This window comes from Gavialis gangeticus, unplaced genomic scaffold (genome assembly GCF_001723915.1).
Source record: "Gavialis gangeticus isolate Ggan-Ray unplaced genomic scaffold, GavGan_comp1, whole genome shotgun sequence".
Classification (NCBI taxonomy): Eukaryota; Metazoa; Chordata; order Crocodylia; family Gavialidae; genus Gavialis; species Gavialis gangeticus.
Window position 1 is genome coordinate 1,679,502 of NW_017729026.1, and position 10,177 is coordinate 1,689,678.

A 10,177-nucleotide genomic window follows, 5' to 3' on the forward strand; every position below is an offset into this window, starting at 1 on the left:
GTGGCCCTTGCCCCCCCCCCCCCACCACCACACACTTGATTCTTGCTCCATGTAAAGTTTAAAAACAATTACCTGGCAGTAGCAGCAGCATTTCTTTTCAGGCAGTACTGAGGGAGTCACTTAACTTTATGCCTCATTATCATCTACCCTTCTAAAACTTCATTCCACACATGTTAATGACCCTCTCCTCTTTTTAATGGCCTTGATGTCCAACCAATCAAGCTAGCCTTTGTTTGCAATGCTGCATTTAGCTGCTCCTGATAATGACGCTTCTATTTCATAGCCCAGCCGATTGTTTTAAACTCATTCCAAAGAAGTTATATTTGTTTATGCTTCAGCCTTAAACTGAATAATACAGCCCTAGGCCCCTAACATATTATATTAGTAAAGCTTCTAGTTTATTTTTCACTACAGAAAAATATGTGTTGCTTTATATGCAATGATGTACCTCACCATCTGCACTCCACACTCTTTTCAAAATTCTAAATCTTCCCATGAATATACCACAAAATCACTCCAACCCATTATCAGTGATCTGTATTCACCTCTGTCAGCAACAACCACTTCAATCCACAAACAGAAAGTCTCACAGACCCCAGTGTCAGTCCCTCAGTCACCAATCTGGGACATTCTTCCCCTTGGCTTCTGGCTGTCCCTAGTGTGCGGCACAGTGTAAACCTACAGGGGCCATATAGAAAGAGTTCAAATGTCCTACAGCAGCCCATGCCATGATAACTATGCAGTTTTCCTCTTTTCACAACATGAACGCACATAGATGCATACAAGAGTAAATCTGAAAAATATTTGCTGAAAATACTGCCCATAGCAATACTTAAGTAAGAATTTGGACACCACAAGGTTCAGTTTGCCATGCCTAATAGTTACCACATCTTAACATGACAGTCTTTACAAAGATATTAGAAATTTGAAGACAAAAATTATTCCAAGACCTTTATCTGGGAGGGAAATTATTCTTCAAGATTTGAAAGCGAGACATGTTAACTGCATAAAATAATCCCACAACAATTATTTTTAGCATAGTGCCCTATTTCATTCGTGTGCAGAACAAGTAGATGAACATTTTGAAAAATTCTCACATTGACTTGCCATTTGGACACATACTTAAATAATGGAAAACTCTGATCTATTAGCGCTTATTGATAGTCTTCATTGGCAGAAGCTGACCATCATGATATTGTTGGTTTGCTCCTAAACACGCTATTGTCAGGCCCATATATACACACATTTGGAAAGACAGCAGACACACACACACGTACACACACCTTTTGTTGGCATTTTTTATATTATGTATAATTATATAATATAAAATACAGTATATCTCAACTAGTTTGAAAAGATAGGCTTTTTCCAGACTGAGGAAACATATTCTTTCCATTGGACATGTATGTCTCAAGAATAAGACACTAGTGGCAAGCGGGGGCATTGATGCAGGTCTTAAAAATGCCAACAAAAGGTCTAGACTGAGCTATATGGTTATGAAACCCCACATGTAGTATTATCTTACCATAGGATATGGGAGCATTCCTCCATGTGTGTGAATGAGCCTTACTTTTTACAAAATTTCAAGTGTAGAGTAAGGCCACTTCTCGCATTCAGGGCATTCAGTTTTGTCTGCCCTATTAGCTCAGTCTGTGTCTCCTGAACAGAAGATAAGTGAGATCATTAGTACACATATGGACTCATGCAAAGCTCCTTGGAGCCCACAGGTGATGTTTTAATTAAATTCAGCAGTCTTTGGATTTATTCCATAGTCTATTGTCTTAGTTCAACAATGGCCATATTCTAATCTTGCTGGTAATACACTATATTTTGCACTTAGTTGGGAATGACCTATGTTTGAGAGCTAGACTTTTATGTAGGTGACTTGAAAAGTGTGCTGTCTGGGAGCATCTACATGAGATGCTGACTGCACATTAGCTTGATACTACTGCACAGTAGCGTCACATGGCAAAAAATATGCCAGGATGCTACTGCACAGTAGTATTAGGCTACTGCACAGTAGCATCACTTAATAGGCATCTACTGGCACTACTGTGCAGTAACTCTGGTTACTGTGCACTTTTTTAATACTTGCTTCTACAAATGCTAAATAAATGAACAGTAACCACTGTGCAGTAGCGTCTTATGTAGACTCACCCTCTCATGAACACTGCGTGCCCCTGGAGGCCACAGTGACTGCCCACAGGCAGTGGTGGCAGTGGCAGTGCTGGGGGAGTGGCAGCACTGGGGAGATCCCGCAGGTGGCCCCGGCAGTGTCAGCAGCAGGGGCGGGGGAGTGGTGAGTGCCAACAAGCAGTCAGCAACCACTGGCAGATGCTGCCAGTGGCCTTGGCGGTAGCCAGCAAGAATCAGGGACCTCCTGCAGATGCCGCTGGTGGTATCAGCAGTAAGGGGAGGGGGTGACAAGTGGCAACTGCCCACAGATGCTGCTAGCAGTGTCGGTGGTGCTTTTTGCAGGAGGTACACCACCAGGCTCAGGAGATGCACGTGCACCCATGTGCACCCCCTACACATCACCAATGCATCCTCTGAGTCTAGAGAAGTTCCTCTGCACTGAAATGCAGGTACCTGGTTAATTAGGAGAAGACACTAGTCCTTCTGAGTTAGCACTTCAGCTTTGAAGCAATGCCTCAGCATGACTTGAGTGAATTTCGTGTTATTGGAGGTAGCACTTTTCAGATAACTTGTAAACCCAAGATCTTGAGCAGTCCTGGACATGTTGATTACTGTCATTAATGATGTTGCAAAAACATGGAATGATAAGCTGATATCCTCCTGGCAAAATCCTAATTTTCTTAAATATACTCTTTTTTTTATAGTTTCACCTGGGTAACTAAAACAAAAATGTTCAACCAGAATGACAGCTATTCAGCAACCACAACAGAAATACCACAAGCAACATTCAGACTCCAGGAGAGAAGTGACTAAAAGTGCCAACATGGGAACCAATTAAACAAAAGTTCCAATACCATCTGCAACTCAGGGAATATCACAGATGTTTCCGATAGTTGGTCAGCAAAAAATATCTGAGGAGTTTGAATTTACGGAACAAGTATCTATAATGTTATATTTGCCTTTTCTCAACCCAAACAACTATAACCACAGTATTTTAACTCAAGTCATAACAGCAACAATATTCCACTATACTTCTCTCTGGGCTAGTCTCACTCAACCTATGGGATGCTTCCCAGTGAAATACAAATCAACAAAAATGAGGAAACACAAATATAAATAGAAAAGGGGTTTACCCTAAATCCTTTGACTATCATTTTTCTTCATTAGCTATAGCATTTTAGATGACTAGTGTAGTTCCTTCAGGATTGATCATCCTATTAATTAATTAATAGCCTTAGTTGAAAATGTAGGAGAATGAAATTTGTGCATGAAAAAGAATTAGATGGACTTGAGGACTGAAGCATTAGAAAAAGGCTAAAATGTAAATGTTATGACATGATACAAACTACAAGGTTAGGTACTCAGGTACTAATATTAATTTCTGCTTTAAGTTCAGCGTTGTATGTGACAGAGGAGAAGGACCTGGGTTTATTAATTGAGCACAGGATGATCACAGGATGAGCCACCAATGTGAGGCAACTGTGAAAAGGCAAAGAAGATCCTAACATATATCAGGCAAGTGTTTCCAGGAGATTAATGCCATTATGCACGCTGAATTCACTGGGGCCCGGATTTTATGTTATGAGTTTCCCTAAAGACTGATCAATCTCACTACAAACCTTTATAAAATCTATTTGTGAAACAAGCTTGTTTTGCCTTTTAAGTTTTATAATGCTACTAGATTTGGTGAGGAGTTATGGATTCAGAAGTTTCAAGTTAGCATTGTTTGATTATATTATGAATTTCCATTGAATCATTTCATCCTTACATTCAGTGCAGACATACTGACCGTGTGTGTGTGTGTACACAGAACCAATTAGCCAACCAAACTGATGAGTCTGTTTAATCAGAATGTATTTGTAACCCTATAATTTTCACAAGCATTGCTCAAATACTGAGAAAATTTGGATAACCCACAATGGTTAAGTGCACTATACTGGGTGCATTGACATACACAATTACAGCAATAAACTCTGGTGTATATTCTGCCAGGGTTTATTGCTCCCAGGCGCCACATTTGAACACATATCCAGGATTGCAACATGTTGAGCTGGATTGGAGTAGCCCCAGCTGGTAAGGGACCCCCAAGTTTCAGTGTGTCAGCCCAGGGCTGCTTCAATCCAGCTCAACATGCTGTAGAGGGGATAGCTAGGGCATGCAGGTGCTTCAGTGTGGGGCTAGCCAGCAGGCAGCCAGAAAATCTGACTGAATCAAAAGGCTCATGATCTTAGAGACACCCAGTACTGTGCCCTAACCTACTGGCTGGAGAGTAGGATGGGTGGAGGGTTTTTTTCCTCCCCATCTTAGCCACTAGGCAGCCAAGAGTGCAAGAATCATGGACCCAGACTGAAAACACGCAGGACAGATGCTCACTCTGTAGCCCAGTAATGAATACGTTCCATTGAAGCAAGAAAACTTGGTTGCTGGGCCAGGGTTTTTTTTAAGACACCTTGGGTGAAGCAAGACTAGAACCTAGGCCTTCCACCCTGTCGTTGAGCTCCTTGACCATTAGACAGGGCTAGACAACATCGCTTATGGAGGTGTGGATCTGGCCCACATAGCTAAGGGGCTTTGCCTGTGAGGAGCTGTGCTGGGGCTGGACAACTTCCAATTGTGCCTGTGTGCTGTTGCTTCTCCCTACCCTCCTGGCTGCAGTCCAACTCTGGGCCAGGTGGTTTTGGTGGCATGACAGCAGTGAGGGATTTGCCTGCACCAGCACCAGAGCCAGCCAGCTGGGGGCTGTGCCCATACTGCTGCTGCTTGCCCCAGTCACCTTGCACCACGGGGGCAGCTTGCAGCTGGTGGGGAGCTGCTATGGAGCCAGGCATCTGCAAACTACATCCATACTGCTGCTGCTTCTCTCCCCACATACAGCAATGGCATGGGTACAACTTCCAGTTTGTGAGGAGCTGCATTAGGGCTAAGCAGCTTAGAGATGGGGTGGAACTGGGGAGAAGCGGCAGCAACATGGATGCACTTTGCAGATACCTGGTCTTGCCACTACTTTCTACCAGCTGAAGCTGTGCTCACAGGTTAACTAGGGAGAGGAGGGTGCTGGGAAAAGGGGCAACAGCACAGGTGCAGCTCCCAGCTGCCTGGCTTTGGCTCCGGTGCAAGTGGAGGGAAGCTCCCCGTTGCTGATGTGCCATAGAAGCCATCCAGCTCATGCTGTACAAGAGCCAGGTTGTTCCAGCTCCCAGTTTTCAAAAGGTTGCTGTTCCCAGCATTAGACCAGTGGTTTTTAACCTGTAGTCTGCAGACCCCTCTGGGCCCACACTCTATGTCTAAAGGGCCTGCAAAAGATGACTACGATCAATCAAAAGTATGTGAGTGCTCACACTTACAAATCAAAGGGGTCCATACCCCCATTTGCAATTTGTAGGGGTCCACAAATGAAAAAAGTTTGAAAACTGCTGCATTAGACTGTTGTAGGGGGAAGGGGGCTGAGAGAAGAGGGAAGGAGGGTGGGGAACAGTGTGAGAGTCACTGTTTTCCAGTGTCAAAAAATTGCTAGTTGTGTTTATTTCTGTGAAGAAAAGTTTGAGGATTTACACAGCACTGTGAACATACCCAGGTGAGCCATAGCCACACATTTTGGTGCTTGGTGCAGGTCATGTGCAGAACCCTCCTCCACTGTACACCGTTACATAATATTGCTTCCATCTATTTCAGCATGCCTCCATGCTAGGGTGCCCAGTGCCAGTGCACCACTGGCACTGCCTCTTGCTACAGTACTGTATCCACCTCAAAATTTATATAGCCAGAGTGCAGCCTTATATAAGCATGTGAATGTGAAACAGAACTTGTCCCTTGGTCTTGTTATCTTTCTGTTTTAGTTCTTTAATTGTAAAATGCAACTGCTAAAATTTCCTTTGCTTATCTTACTTAGACTGCAAAATTTTTGGCAGGACATGTCTCACTCTATGGTTACATTAGGACTTAATATAAGGGCTCCTTAACTTTGGGCACTACTGTTACACAAATACACAATTACAACTACTCCTTGCTTAACAACGCAGTTACGTTCTTGAAAAATGCCACTTTAAGTAAAATGATGTTAAGTGAATCCAATTATGTCACAGTAGTTACTTACTAGCAGGCAACGGCCAAACAGTGTTATAACTGAATATTGCACAACTTTAAACGAGTATGTTCTCTAATAGATCAGCAACTTAATAACGAAACAACGTTAACTGGGGCAACGTTAAGTGAGGAGTACCTGTATATCAGAAACACTACCGCTCTGTAAATGTGGGAGTTGTTTTTCAATTGTTCCTGCTCAGTGCATGTTCTTAATAATCCTTTTAAACAAGTCGGTAGTGCTATTCACACGTCTATTTACAGTTGGTGCTGAATGTTACCAAAAGACTTAAAAGCAGAAAAACATTTCTTCAGGGAAAAAAGGGATGTGCATTACCTGGTCAACTAAACCACCAAATAACAGGCCTTTATTAAACTGACAGCTCTGAAATAGTAATATGATTGTCCATCCAGTTCATTGGTTAGTCATTACAAACCACATTTAGCCATTACAATTTCCTGCATACAAGTAACACTTTTCTTGTTACAACACAGTAGCTTATTCCTCTCCCTTACCACCTTTTGTAGGTCATTGAAAAATCTCTGAAGGGAAAAAAAACAGTGAGAAATTACTCTCCTGGGTCAGGTTCACTTAAAATTATATTCCTACCCTTTCTGTTGCTTTCTCTAACAAGCTGTCTTCTGGTTAGCCTTAACCACTCTGCAGATATTACTGCAGGAATAAGGCAATAGGCTGTTTTTAAACTGTTCTAATCGAAATGCTAGACAGGAAAAAGTTGTAATCATCACGCTGGTTATGAGATTAACGGAGCTAAGATTCAGGAACATCTGTATTCCAGGTTTTCCCTTTAGGTTTGGTAGTGACTGGTGAGAGATGCATCAACAAATGAGAGTTTTATTTTACAAACAAGAATAACAAAACCGTTATTGCAGCTTTAAAAAAAAAGAAAACCACATGCACACATCCCACGCAGCCTCCAACAACACTTTGCTGAATTCTTAAGACTAAAGGTTCCTATTTTAGAGCCTGAAATGAAACTGATAGCACTGCAGAAAGAATGTGGAAATAATAGGCCATAGACACTATGAATGAGTTATGCACTGCTCACACAGGGCTCCTGAACACATCACTGTCCTAAATTTTATTTTTATATGGCACATATTTAGAAAATTTAGGAGTGTCCTGGAAAGCTGCAACAGCTGGTCTGCGTGTGTTAAGCTCAGTGGCGAGGGGCGGTTGAATGTCTGAGGAATTCCAAGGCCTCCGAGAGGAGTATGTTACCTAGTAGGCCTCAAAAATGCCTGCAAGCACACAGTGTGAGAAACAGCCAACTGGAAGGGCCCTGACAGATGCTATGAAAAGGTTGGTGTTAAGTGCCTTTTTCAGGATATTAAACCAGCATCCTAACTGGTAAAAAAAATGAATTGTCACTGACATTATGTCGGCTCACTTGGAGCCCTCTTTGCTACTTTCTGCAGTCTGGTAACCATTACACGCAAGAGATCAATATTCTTCCCAGTGCTGGAATTTAAATAATGATTTCCAATAAAACCTATTTTAGACTGTTCTGGCTAGAGGACAGAGACAAGCCACAAAACATAATGCACTTAAAGGCCCACTATTTTTTCTTTTTTTTTCCCTCCCTCCCCCCCCTTTTTCTCTCTCTCTCTCTCTCTCTCTTTTTTTAAAGTCCTGAATAATGAAAGAGAGATCTAGTGATAAGACAGACACACAAAAAGGGAGCATTTTGGTCCAGGCCAATCTGCTTAGCTAATGGCTGTAAACTGACACCCGTAATGAAATAAAAATGTCTCAGTGCAAGTGCGTAGCTGCACAATTGTTACCAATACTGAACTCTGTAATCTCAGTGATGGGTGTTAAGGAATCCACTAAATATTTCACATGATTTTCCCAGCTCCCCACTTAGAAGCAAATAAGAGCACTGCATCAAAAATAAGCACTGCACTCTGTGTGTGTGTGTGTGTGTGTGTGTGTGCGCGCGTGCGCGTGCATGTGTGCGCATGCAGGGGTAGTGGGGAAGGTAGATATTACTGCTCCCACTAACTTTAACTGGAGCTCTGGTACTCAGCACCTCTGAAAAACAACCAGGTTTCTAGTAGTGCTCCAATTTTGTCCAGTCTTCTTGCCCCTGCCCCTCCCCTCCACTTCCCCCTTCATGAGAGTTTTTTATTCTGCTAAAGAATCTGAAGGGTGCAAGATGATGACTGGTACCTGAGGAATGAAATTTCTGATGTATTATCTGTTAGTGAAGGGAATAGTTTGCAGAGGTGAGATAGATAGAGATGTATGCATATATCTTAGAAGTTGTCACAGTTTCACATTTTGCCTTTGGCCTCACTGTATTGCCTAGCTTCTTTGTGTCCTGTAGTGCAGACTTCAGACAGAGGAAAGGGCCTATCCAAGTGTGCTAAGGCTGGACTGCTGTGGTTAAAATGGTTTCCCCTGGATCTCCCTCACAGCTTGCAGTTGTCTGATTTCAATCAGTGGCAGTTCTCCCCACATGTCTAGCCATCAATCTTCTCTTGCTCCTGGATGAGTGTGTCACAGCATGGTGCATGTTCCAGTTAAAAAATAGCCTTCACCGCAGCTTTCCCTCCTCCGTCATTGATAAGTATTCCTTTGATATTTTTATTAAAAAAGAAAGAAAACACGTTATGAAATATGTTTCTTCTTTAAAAAAAGAATGATGCAGAAGAAAGACCTGGAGGCTGCAGGAGTAGGAGGAGACAGAGAGGGAGTCTCAGTTTATGCAGTCATGATGGAAGTATCCCTAGATAAGCTGCACTTTAAGAAAGGCCGAGGACTTGAATCTTTTATTGTCTCCCACACTATACTCCTACAGCAATAAAAAGTTTGTCTGACATTTTGCAAGTCTCTAGCATTCACCAGCTACCAACAAGTCATTCCTTCAAATAAGAAGTCATTAGTGTTTGAGGATGATAGGGACAGTTAAGAACTGTTGTTGTTGTTTAGCCCTACAAAATACAAAACTAATTTTGTCAGCCGGGAGTTATTCACTCACAACCCCATGGACCCTTTGCAGAGTGCTTGTAAATTAGATGAATCGCTGTTACTCCAGCTTAGTTTATTTTTTGGATTCTGAACAAATCCATTAGTTTCCCACCTCAAATTAGCTTTGAGAGGCTGAAATGCTTTTAAAACAACTTCCAGAAGTACTGTGTTCTATGCCCATATGCCAGGGGTAGAAAACATGACTTTCTAATAGTTGCACAACTTTTTTAGTGCTGCTACCCCTGTGTGCAGGGCTGCAGATACCCAGGGGTAATCCTGGACCAGTAGTACCTAAAGCACTTTTCATCAACAGATCTCAAAGCTCTTTGCAAAACAAGTCAGTATCTTTTTTTTTACTTTACAGATAGGAAAAATGAGACATAGAGAAGGGAAGCAACTTGTTAGTACTCCATTGGACAATACAGCCTGACATCTTATTAAAGTCTGTTATCATGTAAATACTGAGGTCAGTATAACTATGGACACAGACAAAAAAGGTGGCACAAAAGTAAGTGATTTGTAAGTGTAGGCTCTAATCCATTTTCTCATGTACAAAAAAACTACTCAATTATTATTTTTTATGAGTTACCATTCTAACTCAAAAAAATACATACAAACACATAGATACACAAGCACCCACACAAAATGGAAAAGCAGACAGTGGTGTAATTAATACATTTGAAAAAAATCTGCTTGTGGAGCAGATACTGCACAAACTAAAATTAATAATTGCTATTATTTAATCCATTTTTAATCAGAAATCTCCATTCAAATTAGGCTTAAAACATGTTAATAGCTGAATACCCCCAAAACTTGCAAGACAGAAGTTTTCATAGATAGCCTTAGTGAGGTCAACAGAAATAGTCCTGACTAAAGTTACTCAAATGTATAAATGCTGTTTATAAGAAAAAAGAACATCTAATTCACAATCTCTTTTACATTTCATATGTATTCTGTTTCCTTCTT